The 18,283-nt window shown below is 38.2% G+C and overlaps 1 pseudogene; it reads right to left on the bottom strand.

The window, feature by feature from the left end:
- Window positions 1–1,197: 1,197 nt before the first annotated feature.
- On the bottom strand, window positions 1,198–2,808 carry LOC137208545 (heterogeneous nuclear ribonucleoprotein C-like; annotated as a pseudogene).
- Between the last annotated feature and the right edge of the window lie 15,475 nt (window positions 2,809–18,283).

Genomic DNA, 18,283 nt, shown 5'->3' with positions numbered 1-18,283 from the left:
TACTGACCCTATCTATAATACATTTTTCTCTACTTATGATAAAACTTAATTTATAACTTAGGCATAGTGAAAGATTAACAACAATAATAAAATAGAATTATGATAATATACTGTAATAAAAGTTGTATGAATGTGGTTTCTCTCTCTCAAAATATCTTTTCCATCTTAATTAAACACTTATCATGCATTGTGACTATAACTTTTGCAGTTTGAGGTAGGACAGCAAAACTAGCATGCCTTTCTTTTTCCTTCTTCACAATTACCTTAGATCTTAGCAACCTCAGCATATGATTTTCTTTTTCTTTCCCATAGAGTAGGGAGCTTTTACCCTTTTACTTAAAGGAAGCATTTTACCGCTTCTCTTTGGCATATCCAGATTGCCAGAATCACTATTCTTGCACTTTGGAGCCATTATTAGGTAAAATAAATGTAACCTGAACACAAGCACTGCGATGCCATGACAGTTGATCTGATAACCTAGATGGCTACTAAGTAACGAAAGGGAGGGATCCAGCGGACAAAGGGATGATTCATATCCAGGGTGGGATGGAGTAGGAGGGCATGAGCTTTCATTATGCTATTCAGAATGGCAAAACATCTTAAACTTAGGAATTGCTTTTTGGGGGGGGAAGAAAATACAGGTTTTATTCTCCAGTTGTTTCACTTTTCCTAAAATCTTGACATGTTTGAGCCTCTTTCTATTTAAGGATGAAACAGTTCAGCACACAGCAAAAAAAATCTCAAGAACGGTGTCAGTTGGACCACAAAGCATTGAAGAAAAGGCTTAATGCAGTTCCCAAACTTTTTCATTAGGATCTAAGAGCCATTTTTGCAAAAGAATCTCCATTTCATATCAAAGTTGCTAGTCTCCTTAATTCAAAACCCACGCCATTTTTGCAAAAGAATCTCCACTTCACATCAAAGTTACTTGTCTCCTTCATTCAAAACCCACGCCAATGAAACATAATTTGAGTAGTGTATGTTGGTATGCATAATAATTATGATTCAAAGAAAACTATAGTATATTCTAGGTGTTTTGTGGAGGCCACTGTGAAACAAAGAATTTGAAGTAAACAATTACAAAATACAAAAATAAAAAAAACAGGGTGTCTATTTTTCCTCCAAATTCCTGGTTTAATAAGAGCTTGTTTATTTTGAGGAAAAAAAGGTCCCAAACATCAGGCTGTTCACAAAAAAACCCACCATATCAACTTTAGAAAACAAATCTTAAGACTGTTACACTAATTATTTTTCTAGAGGATGCATCTGACATGCCAACTCTCATTCACAAAAATACATTGTTACATTTGTGTTGAACAGCCACACACAGCACTCTTATGTGGGGTATAACATGCATACCTCTAATTCAAAGCTGCTCTCAGGTGCTACTCAACTAATGAGATTGCCTTTATAGTTAGGGAAGCAACTACTGAACTCATGTATGAATGGAAAGAACTGTACTCCCTGCATAACAAGAGATTATTTTGGAGATAGATGATAAAAACCATACATCCTTTTTATTGTTAAGTCATAAAGAGGTATGAAAATTAAAAGCAAAAATTACAGGGTAAGGCTCAACATAACTACTAGGAGCATCAAAGGAAGTGAAAACGGGACTAGGCACAGGGCAATGTGAATTAATGAACATGGGAAGGACAAGGATGGGGAGAACAGTGAGCATGTGCTGAAGATACTAGAGGAGGGATCTGCTGAAAATTTTGATCTTAGAAAAGTGCCTAGGTAAAGAAATAATGGGAAAAAACTTCTAAACCCCACTATGTGCTTAAGAGTCATCCTCGACATTGGCGCTGTCTCTGTCATCCTCTTCTTCCTCAGCCTGTTTTTCATCATCCTTGGTCAACTTCAGCTGGTCATCCCCCCGATCTTCATTATCATCATCATCCAGTAGGTCCCCTCCTCAGCAGAGTCATCTGCATCTCCTCAGACTCCATCTTCACCTTAGTCTCATCTTTCTTCAGGGAGCTGCTGCTCTCCTCCTCTACTGACTTATCATTCTTCATCTCTACTCCTTGTTTGCTCTGTTCCTTTTCAGTTTTTTCCAGGCTTTCCAGTAGAGAATCCACTTTTTGTTTTATCTGGGTCAACTCCTTCTTAATGGTCTGAAGGTCATCTCCTTTCAACTTTCCAGACTTAGAAGAAGATCCCCGCTGTCCACTCTTAGAATTGAAGCCACTTTTGCCCCTTTGTGAGGTGTTTCTTGATACACGCTGGCATTTTGAGAGCACTACAGCCTGAGCAGTAGTAGGAGGAGGAACACGTGCTGGGTAACTGTACATCCTGTCATAATAATCCCGTTGAAAGTCATAGTCCAAGTCAAAAGGGGAGCTGAGTAGAGGGGATGGAGAAGGGTGTTCTGGTACTGACCCATACATCTCCACTGCAGATCATTTCATACCTGCTTTTTCTTGGTTCACTTTTGGCTCTGCAGCCAGATTAATATCTAAAACCTGGCAGCAATCATTCTGCCATCCTCTCCTGCCACAGCAGCCCAGGCATTTCTCTCATTAAGATATTGAATGAAGGCAAAGCCTTTATGAACAGAGCAACCCACAATTTTGCCATATTTCGAGAAGATTGCCTCCACATCAGATTTCTTGACCACAGGAGTATTGAGATTCCCCATGAATACACGAGAGTTCATGGAGTGAGGACCTATCTTGTTGGTAACATTGCTGGCCATTGTCTTTGATGGTAACGTGCCTCACAAAGCTGAAAAATGTACCTGAAGATCAAAGAAATCTCACAGGAGCAGGAGGGAGAAGAGATTCGGTTCTGAATCTCCTACTCCCAGGTTCTACGTGGAGAAGCCAACTGCTGCTCGAGGTCGGCAACGTGGCCACAACTGCTCAGTCTTCACCTTTTCACAAAATGGCCCCCAAGACTCCTCTCAGGAATTGTTTATTTCTGGAATTTTCCATGTAATATTTTCAGGCCACTGTTGACCTCAAGTAACTGAAACCATGGAAGTCAAAACCTCAGATAAGGGAGAACTACTGTAATAAGTGTTAGGTTGCTATACGCTTTCCTTTTCTGTGAAAGTGGAGTATTTTGTTATATTCAACATTCTAATTAGTCTTTAGCTGGTGTGGTGGGCAGAAAAATTCTACAAAAATCTGTTGACCAGTGGAATTTTCAGGCTAATGCTTTTTCTTTTTTCATTTTAATTGTAATGAGGATTTATTTATTTATTTAATTGAAGTGTAGTTGGTTTACAATGTTATGGTAATTACTTCTGTACAGCAAAGTGATTCAGTTTATATATATATATATATATATATATATATATACACACACACACACACGCATTCTTTTTAAAATATTCTTTTCCATTATGACTTATCCCAGGACATTGAATATAGTTCCCTGTGCTAGACAGTAGGACTTTGTTGTTTATCCATTCTCTATAAAAAAGCTTATATCTGCTCACCCCAACCTCCCACTCCATCCCTCCCCCAACCCCCTCCCCCTTGGTGACCACCACTCTGTTCTCTATGTCCATGAGTCTGCTTCTGTTCCATAGATAGGTTCGTTTGTGTCATATTTTAGATTCCACATATTTTGAATTAATTTTTAAATTGGAGTATAGTTGATTTACAATGTTTTGTTAGTTTCTGCTGTACAGCAAAGTGAGTCAGTTACACATATACATATATCCACTCTTTTTTAGGTTCTGTTCCCATATAGGTCATTACAGAATAGTGTTGAATAGAGTTCCCTGTGCTATACAGTAAGTTCTTATTAGTTACCTATTTTATATGTAGTAGTGTGTATTATGTCAATCCCATTTTCCCTATTTATCCCTCCCCACCTTTTCGCTTGGTAACCATAAGTTTATTTTCTATATCTGTGACTCAATTTCTGTTTTGTAAATAGGTTCATTTGTACCATTTTTTTAAGATTCCACATATAAGTGATATCATATGATATTTGTCTTTGTCTGATTTACTTCACTTAGTATGATAATCTCTAGTTGCATCAGTGTTGCTGCAAATGGCATTATTTTGTTCTTTTTTATGGCTGAGTGGTATTCCTTTGTATACATATACTACATCTTCTTTATCTATTCTTCAGTCAATAGACATTAAGGTTTTTACTATGTCTTGGCTATTGTGCTGCTATGAACATAGGGGTGCATATATCTTTTTGAATTATAGTTTTGTCCAGATATATGCCCAGGAGTGGGATTGCTGGATCGTACAGTAATTCTATTTTTAGTTTTCTGAGGAACCTCCATACTCTTTTCCATAGTGGCTGCACCAACTTACATTCTCACCAGCAGTGTAGGAGGGTTCCCTTTTCTGCACATCCTCTCCAGCATTTGTTATTCATAGACTTTAAAAAAAATTTATTGAGCTATAGTTGATTTACAATGTTTGTAGACTTTTTAATGATGGCCATTCTGACTGGTGTGAGGTGGTACCTCATTGTAGCTTTGATTTGCATTTCTCTAATAATTAGCAATTTTGAGCATCTTTTCATGTCAGGCCAGCACCTTTAAGTGCACACACACACACACACACACACACACACATAAATATGCTTGCATGCATGTTTGCATATACATGCACATACACAAACCTCTTGATTTCTTCACATCATACAAAATACAATGCCTACTAATATCCAGGCTTCTAATTGCTTTTCTGAGGTAGAAAATGAGGGTAGTTAAGGCATTTGTAGCAATCAGAATAGAGAATGCTAAATTACCTGTCCTTTCTCAATTGCAAACATTCTTGCATACCTCCTTCTCCTGCTTACGCCCCTACCACCACTGCACTGCCATATCATTCCACACATATTAATAAAAGTAATCCACCTTGTTTGTTTTGAATAATTATTTTCACTTCCTTATACAAACACACAGACATACACACTCTTAAGAGCTTTTTTTAAAAAAAAACAAAACAACTTGCATTGTGCATGACCAAATGTGTGGCATCTGACTGTGAGGATCATTTTTAAACAGATGGTAAAGTAGCAAATTAGTTCAAATGTAGACATCAGAATATAATGCTGGAAAACATTCACAGATGTGGATTATGACAATCCTGATGACTCAGACCCATTGGCCAGTTGTTTCTGGTCAGAGTGCAATGATTTGCCGGGTGACAATTTTTAAAAATCAGCAACTTTGTATTTTGGGAATATACTGTGGATATTAGAAAGGAGTCTTTCCTACAAACCCCACACAACACACCTCATCCTTTCTTTTCTTTTCTTTTCTTTTCTTTTTTGCGGTACGCGGGCCTCTCACTGTTGTGGCCTCTCCTGTTGCGGAGCACAGGCTCCGGACGCGCAGGCTCAGTGGCCATGGCTCATGGGCCCAGCCGCTCCGCGGCATGTGGGATCTTCCCAGACTGGGGCATGAACCTGTGTCCCCTGCCTCGGCAGGCGGACTCTCAACCACTGCACCACCAGGGAAACCCCTCATCCTTTCTTGAATTTGCATCGTTTTCTCTTGACAACCAGCTATTCTTCATTGACATTTGTAACAGGTTAATGAAGACTCTTCACAGCCTGGCCTATGTCCACCTTTCCCAGCCCCCGCTCTTTCCATTTGGTCCTAAGCAGGTCATATTTCACTAGTATTGATTCACTCTCCAAATAGGCTGTGCTGGTTCTTGTCTTCCTCTGGGCCTTTGCAGATGCAATTCCCATCATAGGATGTACTCCCCACTTTTCTCAACTGGAAAATTCCTAGTTATCAATCTAAATGTGCTTCTTGTATTACCTCTCCTGTGAAGATTTCCCAGATACCCTACACTAGCGAGGGAGAGTAAAGAACTTCTGTCTCTCTACAGTCTCTATTGCATGGTATTGAAATTATTCTTATGCTCACCTCCTTCCCTGCCCTATGAGTTCTGAAAGGGAAGCAGCTGCATCTTATCATCAATTATTCCCAGCACCTAGAACAGTGTCTGGCATGATTAGACTGTTCATAGGGAGGCACAAGAGGGAGGGGATATGGGGATATGTGTATATGAATGGCTGATTCATTTTGTTATACAACATTGTAAAGCAATTATACTCCAATAAAGATGTTAAAAAAATTTTGTGGGAAAAAGAGATAATTTCGTATCTGTGGTGAGATTTTAAGTTTCTTGTGTGTCAAGACTATGTTTTCTTTAATTCTCCTCTATATGAACCAGCAGAATGATTACAGTTACATAAGTACCTAATTAATGTTGCTGCCTTTAGTTGTGAAGGAATGGCAAAAACACAGAACCAGGAGTCAAGAGAATAGGGTTCTGGTCCCTCCTCTGCCAACAATTCAATAAGCAAGTCAGGATAAGTAATATAATTTTTCTGAACATCAGTGTCCTTTTATGAAAAATGGAGAATGACCACATATTTCTTATTTACCTTACAGGCTGATCAAACACATTTTCTAGGTTGGGAAATGCTTTGTGAAGCAAGAGGTAGTGTAGTATATAGTGAGAATGAGATCACACTCTGGAGTCAAACTGACTCCATTACTTCTTGGCTGTGTGACCTTGGGCACATTAGTTAACATCTCTGAGCCTCAGTTTCCCCATCTGTAAAATGGGGAAAATGATGATGTCTACCTCATGAGGTTGCTCTGGAGTTTAAATAATTTGTGTAAAGCACTTAGTACAGTAGCTATACATAGTAAGTCCAAAAGCAAATGCTAGTTTCTTTTTTTAATTTATAGTTTAATAATTTACAAAAATACAAGGTGTTATTAATACTCATTGATGAATTCCCTTTAAGACCAGTAGAAGGAGAGCCTCCCAGATCTGGAAAAGAGGACACCATACTCTCACTTCCCCTTTCACGGCCTCTTCTCCAGCCAGCTTTAGGCTTTGTTGTCACAGCAAGATAATCTAGAGCAGATGACAATAGATTTCCTTTACAGAATCGGCAACTCATTTGGAAAGCACAGCTTCAAGCTCTGCCCAGTTTTCTCCCTGAATCATCTGAAATATGTCACTTAGAAGATAATATCCCTGTAACATACAGGAAAAGTGTATTTGGACAATTCCCAGGAATGATCTGTTCCCTTTCAACTTGTTGTTGCTTGCCATCTCTGGTCCCAGAAAACTGCCCTAGGCAGTTCTGACTTGTAACTTTTCTGGGATTCTACTTTACCTAAGCTTGGAAACAGGTTTTCAAAAAAATTAATCTGAAACAAAATTAACATTTCTTAATTACAAGACTTGAGGATAACATAAGGCAATTGCAACGAGAAAACATGAAATTCACTTCCTCCGAAGGTCTATTTGCCATGACCTTCACAAGAGTCGTCTATTAGCCATCTTTCTCCTAAACACTGTATTAGGAGAAAGGTCTGACTTCTCTTTCTCCTATAGGAGACCCTTTGATCATGTCCCACACTGTGTCTTGGGGTTTGGGCTCCTGTTTTCCTGGAATGCATTAGAACACATACTTGCATATCATCCGGAAACATACTCAACTCCATCTGTAGAGTAAGGTGTCCTGTGTTTTGCAGTGCAATCTCCACAACCTGAATCATTCAGTCTTAAAGACTGCAATGTTTGGGACATTAGTCTAAATTTATGTTGGAAAAAAAAGGCTCATAAAATTCCAATTCTACCAAGGATACCCGTACTTTCTGTCTCTGGGCAAAATACATGTCTACATGCCTAAAATGCCTCATTCAAAGTTGTCTGTTCCAAAGTAAAGGAAAGGACTTAACCTAAGAACATATTATAGCTTATTTTTAAGCAGGCACTGCCTTTGACCACTATACTCTCTCTGCCATGTTGAAAGAAAGATTCTGAATCCATCTCCAGGAACAGGAAAAGGTACTGGAAGCTTTAAATGAGCAGTGTCCCTTCTTAATTCCTCTAGGAGAACAACATCTTACCATCAGGAACCAGGCACAGTATTAAGCAACTAAACCTGTTGTCTAATTATGAGGAGAAAGACAAGCTCAGTATCAATTATTTCCTCATTTATTTATTCTTATTTAGAAATGATTTTACGTGGTCCTAAGATGAAAACAAGAAGAATGCCAAAGGAATGTTTTCAAACACTCTTGCCAATTTACTTTTAATATACCTAATCGGACAGAAAGTCCTTAAATATAGGCTTTTTTTCTGATATTCTGGAGAGTGTTTTAACAAGACACATTGGGAAAGCTGAAAATAATGAGATCTGCCAGTAAAAACTGTTACTTCCCAAAGAAAGTCTTTCCATATCAGGAGATAACCCTGATGCTAATTTCATCATCAGGGAAAGACACCAAAATATTAGTATACGGTGGATATTGCCAGTGGAGGAAAATGCACTCTGGACCCAGGAGTGGGGCTGGCGGGAGGGACTTGGATCCAAATCCCAGCCCTGCCATTTACCAGCCCTGTGAACTTGAGGAAGTTATTTAACCTATCTTTGCCTAAATTACCTCCTCTATAAAATGAGGATAATGGAAATAAATGCATCACAAGGTTGTGATGAGATTTAATACAGAAGGTATCCATAAAGGTGATCTATATGCTGGCAGGATGCCCAGCATGAACCTCAGTGCCCAATATGCCTTAGCTATTGTTGATGTCATTAGTGCTGCTGCTGTTATTAGGATAAGAAAAAACCTGGCCCAAAAGGAAACAAACCTATTACTGTGATTAGTAAGACACTCTTCCTTTCCCTGGTCCTTTAAGTCCAGTTCCACTCAAATATCACATGGGAGGTCCTGGAATGGGGTAAAAATGGTTCCTGCTTTGTTTTCCCAGAACGTGGGAAAACAAAACAAAGCAAAACAAAAACAGCAAGCTTCTTTGAAATCTTTTGGAATTGGTTCATACCACCTTGTAGGTATCTTCCTTAAAATTCTACTTTGTAATTTTTTATGCCCTTTGAAGTACATATAAAATCAATATGTAGAAATCAGCTTTATGAGTATTGAATTTATACAAAATATTTCTGTTTGGAATTCTAGTCTCACAAGGCACTGATCCGTGATTTTTATTCCTGTTAGAATAAATGGATGTGGTGTTTTATTATACTTGTTGAATAGTGGCTAAAAGACCATGAAAAATCCAAATAATCCAGGAACGGCTGTCTTCAAGTCCCTTGGGAAGAAAACGGATGGCTTGCTAAGAGCCTTTAAAGATCAACAGGTGCTAAGATATTTGTTTTGACCTGTTAAATTTATACTGGCTTCACAGCTTTCAAGACTCTCCCGCTGTCTGCGTTGCTGCTGTCTAGCAGCCGCAGGCTGGAAATGATTAAATTTTCCTGCATATGTTAAGTGGGTAGATGATTAAATGAGAACGAATACGTTACTAGATGGTTCCACCCTGGGTCTTGCATTGCTGCTTGTTCAGTGCTATTTATGACCAGCATTTTTGTTATTGTTGTTGATATGAACAAACAGCTGAGGAATAAGAGTGGAATTTACGATCCTTGTGGAAGAGTCTTGGGGACTTGGGAGCAGCTCCTACCCCAAGCTTCCCCAACTGGCCCTAAGCAAGTGAAAGATCATGAAGTGTCTCCATTCCAGCACACTCCTCCAGCACAACAATGACATCCTGATGCGGAAGGCTGCTGGAGGAAGGAAGCTGCATGTGTGAAGCAGTAAATAAAGGCCAGGCTTCCTGGGGGCGGGGGCAGTGAATCACAGCAGGGCTTTGCTTGGGAAGAGGCGGCATGAACATGATAGACATTGTCTTGTATGGGTGTAAATCTGTGAGTTTTTTAATGGACTGTGTAACTGGGCCGCATGCATTCACTATGGTAGCCAATTGTGTGCTGCATAAGCCTTTGTCTTTACTGCTGTGTAACAATGCAAGATGCAGCTGTTGGGTCCCTGGTGGCAGATGGCGGTCAAAAGTTCGGGAAGCAGTACCAAGTTTGGAAAAATCAAAAAAGAGGTTTCAACAACTGTTGAGATGCTTTAAATTTACTACTCCTCCAAACACAAACTCTCACAGAAACAAAGTTAAAAGAAACTAGAAAAACAAGGTTAGGGCATTTCTTTTCAACGACAGGGGCCTAATTTGTGTCTTTAGGTGGGCACGCAGGCATATAATCAGTCATATGATGTTATATCTTACAAAACAAAAATTTAAATAATTTTTGTTTTCAACAAGACAGTTTTTTTGTGTGTGCCCAAAGTGTAACTGAGGATCCTTGGTGAATTTCTTGATTTGGAAAGTTTATTAATACCATCTATCTTAGCCCTTTGGGGCTGCTATGACAAAATACCACAGTCCGGGTGGCTTACGAACAACAACGATTTATTTCTCACAGTTCTGGAGGCTGGGAAGTTCAGTATCAAGGTACCAGCATGATCATTTTCTGGTCATGAACTTCTTCCTGGTTCATAGCCCATGCCTTCACCCTGTGTCCTCAATGGTAAATGGGGCTAGAGATCTCTCTGGATATCTCTTTAATAGGAGCACTAATGCCATTCAAGTGGGCTTCACCCTCATGACCTAATCACCTCCCATAGGTCTCACCTCTTAATAAAATCACTTTAAAACCAACATATGAATTTGAGGGGAGCACCATATTTTCCTCTGAGAGAGAGTTCTGCCTGTCATGAAAGCTCATCCAAAGTAAAATAAAGTTCACAAATAGGAAAGATGAGAATTAACCAAATAGGGTGTTAATTTTAGAGAAAAAAGACATTCAAAGGACAGAGTGAAGAATAGAAGTAAATATACATATGTTTTTTAAGTGGCTATAGACAATATTTATTTAATTCCGTATTGAGCTCAGAAATCATATGCTTGTCACAAACTGATCAGTGCTACCCCAGTCTTAGCCTTTCAGTTTGGATAGAATTGCCTATACAGCCAATTCCAGGGGTGAGGGCTGGCCAGCGTAAGCCATTGGGTGAGTCCCATTTCCTAGCCGCAGTGACAGGTGAAGAGACCCAATTCAGGTCAGACAGTTGCAAGAAAATATTTACTGGGAATTCTGGGAAAGGAGCTTCCTTTCCTCATCCATCTCTATGAGAGATGCTTGCTCTTTCTGTGTAGGCTGTGGTCTGATCATGTCAGGCTTCAAACTGCTCCCTGGATGGGAGCCAACCATGAGGATAAAGTTGATTCACAGAGGGACTGAGAGCTGAGAGCAGGTCATAAACTTTTTTTTTTTCTTTTTTTAAGCTTAACCGCATACCTTGGTAATGTGGTCTGCAATGGAACTAAGCTTGCTCATTGTTATTTTGGGTGCTATTATTGTCTTCTTCCCTATCTAGGTTATGAATAAAATCATTATTCATTTTTAAGGAAGCAGTGCAGCTTTAAAAGCTTAATAAATTCTGCTCTATGTTATGTACCACTTGCTTCTATAAAGCATCGCTGTATTTTCTAATTAATCCTCACAAGTTATTCATTAAAGCATCAAATTTACCCTTTTCGTATGACATATGAGGAAACTGGATACTCAAGTCTTTGCCTTAAAACACAGGGGAAATCAGTGGCTGAGAGGAGAAAACAGATTTCGTCTTAAGTATTGTATCTATATATTTCATGATAAATCAAACTATTTGGAAAGATCATCATTATATGGACTTCACAATAAAGGGAATGGTGTCTTTGGTTATTTACTATTCTTGGGCTCTACATTCTTATAGAAAAACTAAATATGAAATCCTTTGTTCCTGTCTGATTCCACCTTATACCTTTATAAAGTCTAGTTCCTTTAATAATTCTAGTATATCCTATTACTGATGAAATGACCAGAGGATACTCTGTAAATTACTAGCTTGCTAACAATTAGTCCGATGTTGAAACATCTGTTTTCAGTTCTTTCATAGATTTTATGCCCTTGTAGGCAGTTATAAGTTGAAATGAACAGCACTTTTCTTTTCTACAACATGTTTGTAAGCTTTGAAATATAAAGTCCAAATTTATATGCAAATTTTACATTTCAATTATGTTTTCATTAGATTTTCTAGAACTTATTTGGAAAATAATTATAGATTTCTTTGTTACTTTGCAAAATTACTTTGAAATTGTAGTCATATACATAAAAAACCCTAATAAGCTCACTTATATTTTTCTTTCTTTCTTTTTTCTTTTGCGGTACGCGGTCCTCTCACTGTTGTGGCCTCTCCTGTTGCGGAGCACAAGCTCCAGACGCACAGGCTCAGCGGCCATGGCTCACGGGCCCAGCCGCTCCGCGGCATGTGGGATCTTCCCGGACCGGGGCACGAACCCGTGTCCCCTGCATCGGCAAGCGGACTCTCAACCACTGCGCCACCAGGGAAGCCCTCTCACTTATATTTTTAAATATCTCATTTAATTTCAAGGCATCTCATAAATCCACACTCTTTAGTATGCTACTTCCCTAAAATTAAAAGAAATTTCAGTTGACATTATTTACATCAAATATATCTACTTACACATCTATTTTATATTTGATTGAAACACCAAAAGCAAATGTTTAATTAACCGTTTTCAGATTAGAATCATTTAAGAAATTTGGAAATCTTAGTTAAAAATTTTAAACTCTAGTTTAAGATCACTTTCAGGAAATATACCAGAGCATATTTATGTTGCTGAGTATGACAAGTACAAAGCCATAAAAGGAGTTTCAATTTTTAAGGATAATTTTATTTTTTATGAAGACCAACAAGAAATATTTCTAAACATTTTATCAGGATTCATATCAATATCGACAGTGTTTTAAAAAGTTCTATTAAACCTTTTGAATCAAGGCAGGGTATTAATTAGTATATGTGTAATAAAATGGAGAAAAAATAATTGTTTTGGTTATGGGGTTAAGTATTTTGAGCAATTACTAAGGGTGTGGAGTGAGACCTCCAAAAGGCATGAAACCTCTAAAGGGTCATTTCCTGGGACTACCTTCTAATAGGTGGTTATTTGAACTGAGGATTTCTTTAGCCAACTGAGCAAAATTAGCTTGGAGCCAGAGTTGACTGGTTGGGGCAATAGAGGCCCTGTGTTTAGAAGATGTGTAGGGGAAAGATAAGAGAGAACATTTGTCTCTCTCTATAGAGAACGCTGATGGGGAAAGTTTGTGTTTTCACTGTGTGACATACAATGTGACTTCTGTAATGGAACATCAAACGCTCTAATGAAAAAATAAAATACAAGAACATTTACTCAGAAAAGGATATTGGTAACTCCAGTGCTGGTGAGGATGTGAGGAGAAGCCTTGTTATTGGTAGGAATGAGAATTGCTATAATCTTTTTTTTTTCTTTAACATCTTTATTGGAGTATAATTGCTTTACAATGTTGTCTTAGTTTCTGCTGTATAACAAAGTGAATCAGCTATATGTATACATATATCCCCATATCCCCTCTCTCTTGCGTCTCCCTCCCACCCTCCCTATCCTACTCCTCTAGGTGGTCACAAAGCACAAAGCTGATCTCCCTGTGCCATGCAGCTGCTTCCCACTAGCTATCGATTTTACATTGGGTAGTGTATATATGTCCATGCCACTCTCTCACTTTGTCCCAGCTTACCCTTCCCCCTCCCCGTGTCCTCAAGTCCATTCCCTGTGTCTGTGTCTTTATTCCTTTCCTGCCCCTAGGTTCTTCAGAACCTTTTTTTCGTTTTTAGATTCCATAGATATGTGTTAGCATACGCTATTTGTTTTTCTCTTTCTGACTTACTTCACTCTGTATGACAGACTCTCAGTCCATCCACCTCACTACAAATAACTCAATTTTGTTTCTTTTTATGGCTGAGTAATATTCCATTGTATATATGTGCCACATCTTCTTTATCCATTCACTGTCGATGGACACTTATGTGTCCATCTATTGGATGTCCTGGCTATTGTAAATAGGGCTGCAATGAACATTGTGGTATTTGACTCTCTTTGAATTATGGTTCTCTCAGGGTATATGCCCAGTAGTGGGAATGCTGCATGGTATGGTAGTTCTATTTTTAGTTTTTTAAGGAACCTCCATACTATTCTCCATAGTGGCTGTATCAGTTTACATTCCCACCAACAGTGCAAGAGGGTTCCCTTTTCTCCACACCTCTGCAGCATTTATTGTTTGTAGATTTTTTGATGATGCCCATTCTGATTGGTGTGAGATGATATCTCATTGTAGTTTTGATTTGCATTTCTCTAATGATTAGTGATGTTGAGCATCCTTTCATATGTTTGTTGACAATTCGTATATCTTCTTTTTAAATTTATTTATTGATTTATTTATGGTTGTGTTGCGTCTTCGTTTCTGTGCGAGGGCTTTCTCTAGTTGTGGCAAGCGGTGGCCACTCTTCATTGTGGTGGGTGGGCCTCTCACTATCGTGGCCTCTCTTGTTGCGGGGCACGGGCTCCAGACGTGCAGGCACAGTAATTGTGGCTCACGGGCCCAGTTGTTCCGTGGCATGTGAGATCGTCCCAGACCAGGGCTCGAACCCGTGTCCCCTGCATTGGCAGGCAGATTCTCAACCACAGCACCACCAGGGAAGCCCTGTATATCTTCTTTGGAGAATTGTCTATTTAGGTCTTCTGCCCATGTTTGGATTGGTCTGTTTGTTTTTTTGATATTGAGCTGCATGAGCTGCTTGAAAATTTTGGAGATTAATCTTTTGTCAGTTGCTTCCTTTGCAAATATTTTCTCCCATTCTGAGGGTTGTCTTATCATCTTGTTTATGTTTTCCTTTGCTGTGAAAAGGCTTTTAAGTTTCAATAGTTTCATTAGCCATTTGTTTATTTTTGGTTTTATTTCCGTTTCTCAAGGAGGTGGGTCAAAAGGATCTTGCTGTGATTGATGTCACCGAGTGTTCTGCCTGTTTTCATCTAAGACTTTGATGGTGTCTGGCCTTACATTTTGATCCTTAATCCATTTTGAGTTTATTTTTGTGTATAGTGTTAGGGAGTGTTCTAATTTCATTATTTTACATGTAGCTGTGCAGTTTTCCCAGCATCACTTATTGAAGAGGCTGTCTTTTCTCCATTGTACATTCTTGCCTCCTTTATCAAAAATAAGGGGACCATAGGTGCGTGGGTTTACCACTGGGCTTTCTATCCTGTTCCATTGATCTATATTTCTGTTTTTGTGCCAGTACCATACTGTCTTGATTACTGCAGCTTTGTAGTATAGTCTGAAGTCAGGGAGCCTGATTCCTCCAGCTCCGTTTTTTTCCCGCAAGACTGCTTTGGCTATTCGGCTATTTTGTGTCTTTTTAGCTTTGGCTATTTTGTATCTCCATACAAATTGTGAAATTTTTTGTTCTAGTTCTGTGAAAAATGCCAGTGGTAGTTTGATAGGGATTGCATTGAATCTGTAGATTGCTTTGGGGAGTATAGTCATTTTCACAATGTCAATTCTTCCAATCCAAGAACATGGTATATCTCTCCATCTGTTTGTATCACCTTTAATTTCTTTGATCAGTGTCTGATAGTTTTCCGCATACAGGTCTTTTGTCTCCTTAGGTAGGTTTATTCCTAGGTATTTTATTCTTTTTCTTGCAATGGTAAATGGGAGTGTTTACTTAATTTCTCTTTCAGATTTTTCATCATTAGTGTATAGGAATGCAAGAGATTTCTGTGCATTAATATTGTATCCTGCTACTTTATCAAATTCATTGAATACCTCTAGTAGTTTTCTGGTTAGCATCTTTAGGATTCTGTATGTATAGTATCATGTCATCTGCAGTGACAGCTTTACTTCTTTTCCAATTTGGATTCCTTTTATTTCTTTTTCTTCTCTGATTGCAGTGGCTAAAACTTCTAAAAGAATGTTGAATAACAGTGGTGAGAGTGGACATCCTTGTCTTGTTCCTGATCTTAGAGGAAATGGTTTCAGTTTTTCACCATTGAGAATGACATTGCCTGTGGGTTGGGTTGTCATATATGGCCTTTATCATGTTGAGGTAAGTTCACTCTATGCCTACTTTCTGGAGGGTTTTTTTCATAAATGTGTGTTGAATGTTGTTGAAAGCTTTTTTTGCATCTATTGAGATGATATGGTTTTCCTCCTTCAATTTCTTAATATGGTGTATCACATTGATTGCTTTGTGTATATTGAAGAATCCTTGCATTCCTGGGATAAACCCCACTTGATCATGGTGTATGATCCTTTTAATGTGTTGTTTGGATTCTGTTTGCTAGTATTTTGTTGAAGATTTTTGCATGTATGTTCTTCAGTGATATTGGCCTGTAGTTTTCTTTCTTTGTGAGATCTTTGTCTGGTTTTGGTGTCAGGGTGATGGTGGCCTCATAGAATGAGTTTGGGAGTGTTTTTCCCTCTGCTGTATTTTGGAAGAGTTTGAGAAGGATAGGTGTTAGCTCTTCTCTAAATGTTTGAGAGAATTCGCCTGTGAAGCCATCTGGTCCTGGGCTTTTGTTTGTTGGAAGATTTTTAATCACAGTCTCAATTTCGTTACTTGTGATTGCTCTGTTTATATTTTCTGTTTCTTCCTGGTTAAGTCTTGGAAGGTTGTGCTTTTTTAAGAATGTGTCCATTTCTTCCAGGTTGTCCATTTTAGTGGCATATAGTTTCTCGCAGTAATCTCTCATGATCCTTTGTATTTCTGCAGTGTCAGTTGTTACTTCTCCTTTTTCATTTCTATTTCTATTGAATTAAGTCTTCTGCCTTTATTTTTGATGAGTCTGGCTAAAGGTTTATCAATTTTGTTTATCTTCTCAAAGAAACAGCTTTTAGTTTTATTGAACTTTGTGATTGTTTCCTTCACTTTTTTCATTTATTTCTGATCTGATCTTTATGATTTCTTTCCTTCTGCTACGTTTGGGGTTCTTTGTTCTTCTTTCTCTAATTGCTTTAGGTGTAAGGTTAGGTTGTTTATTTGAGATGTTTCTTGAGGTAGGCTTGTATTGCTATAAACTTCCCTCTTAGAACTTCTTTTGCTGCATCTCATAGGTTTTGGGTGGTTGTGTTTTCATTGTCATTTGTTTCTAGGTGTTTCTTGATTTCCTCTTTGATTTCTTCAGTGATCTCTTGGTTATTTAATAGCGTATTGTTTAGCCTCCTTGTGTTTGTGCATTTTACAGATATTTTCCTGTAATTGATATTTAGTCTCATAGCGTTGTGGTCAGAAAAGATACTTGATATGATTTCAATTTTCTTAAATTTACCAAGGCTGGATTTGTGACCCAATATATGATCTATCTTGGAGAATGTTCCCTGGGCACTTGAGAAGAAAGTGTGTTCTGTCATTTTTGGATGGAATGTCCTATAAATATCAATTAAGTCCATCTTGTTAAATGTATCATTTAAAGCTTGTGTTTCCTTATTTATTTTCATCATGGATGATCTGTCCTTTGGTGACAGTGGGGGTTAAAGTGCCCTACTATGACTGTGTTACTATTGATTTCTCCTTTTATGTCTCTCAGCATTTGCATTATGTATTATTGAGTTGCTCCTATATGTTGGGTGCATAAATATTTACAATTGTTATATCTCCTTCTTAGATTGATCCCTTGATCATTATGTAGTGTGCTTCTTTGTCTCTTGTAATAGTCTTTATTTTAAAGTCTATTTTGTCTGAACAGAGTATTGCTACTCCAGCTTTCTTTTGATTTCCATTTGCATGGAATATCTTTTTCCATCCCCTCACTTTCAGTCTGTATGTGTCCCTAGGCCTGAAGTGGGTCTCTTGTAGACAGCATATATACAGGTCTTGTTTTTGTATCCTTTCAGCCAGTCTATATCTTTTTGTTGGAGCATTTAATCCATTTACATTTAAGGTAGTTATCGATATGTATGTTCCTATTCCCATTTTCTTAATCATTTTGGGTTTGTTATTGTAGGTCTTTTCCTTCTCTTGTGTTTCCTGCCTAGAGAAGTTCCTTTAGCATTTGTTGTAAACCTGGTTTGGTGGTGCTGAATTCTCTTAGCTTTTGCTTATTTGTAAAGGTTTTAATTTCTCCAGAGAATCTGAATGAGATCCTTGCTGGGTAGAGTAATCTTGGTTGTAGGTTTTTCCCTTTCATCACTTTAAATATGTCCTGCCACTCCCTTGTGGCTTGTAGAGTTTCTGCTGAAAGGTCAGCTGTTAACCTTATGGGGATTCCTTTTTATGTTATTTGTTGTTTTTCCCGTGCTGCTTTTAATATTTTTTCTTTGTATTTAATTTTTGATAGTTTGATTAATATGTGTCTTGGGTGTGTTTCTCCTTGGATTTATCCTGTATGGGACTCTCTGTTCTTCCTGGACTTGATTAACTATTTCCTTTCCCATAGTAGGAAGTTTTCAACTATAACTCTTCAAATATCTTCTCAGTCCCTTTCTTTTTCTCTTCCTCTTCTGGGACCCCTATAATTTGAATGTTGGTACGTTTAAGGTTGTCCTAGTGGTCTGTAAGACTGTCCTCAATTCTTTT

Source organism: Pseudorca crassidens, chromosome 16 (genome assembly GCF_039906515.1).
Source record: "Pseudorca crassidens isolate mPseCra1 chromosome 16, mPseCra1.hap1, whole genome shotgun sequence".
Taxonomy (NCBI): Eukaryota; Metazoa; Chordata; class Mammalia; order Artiodactyla; family Delphinidae; genus Pseudorca; species Pseudorca crassidens.
The sequence above is the reverse complement of the archived record's forward strand: the minus strand, read 5'-3'. Positions and strand labels throughout refer to the sequence as shown.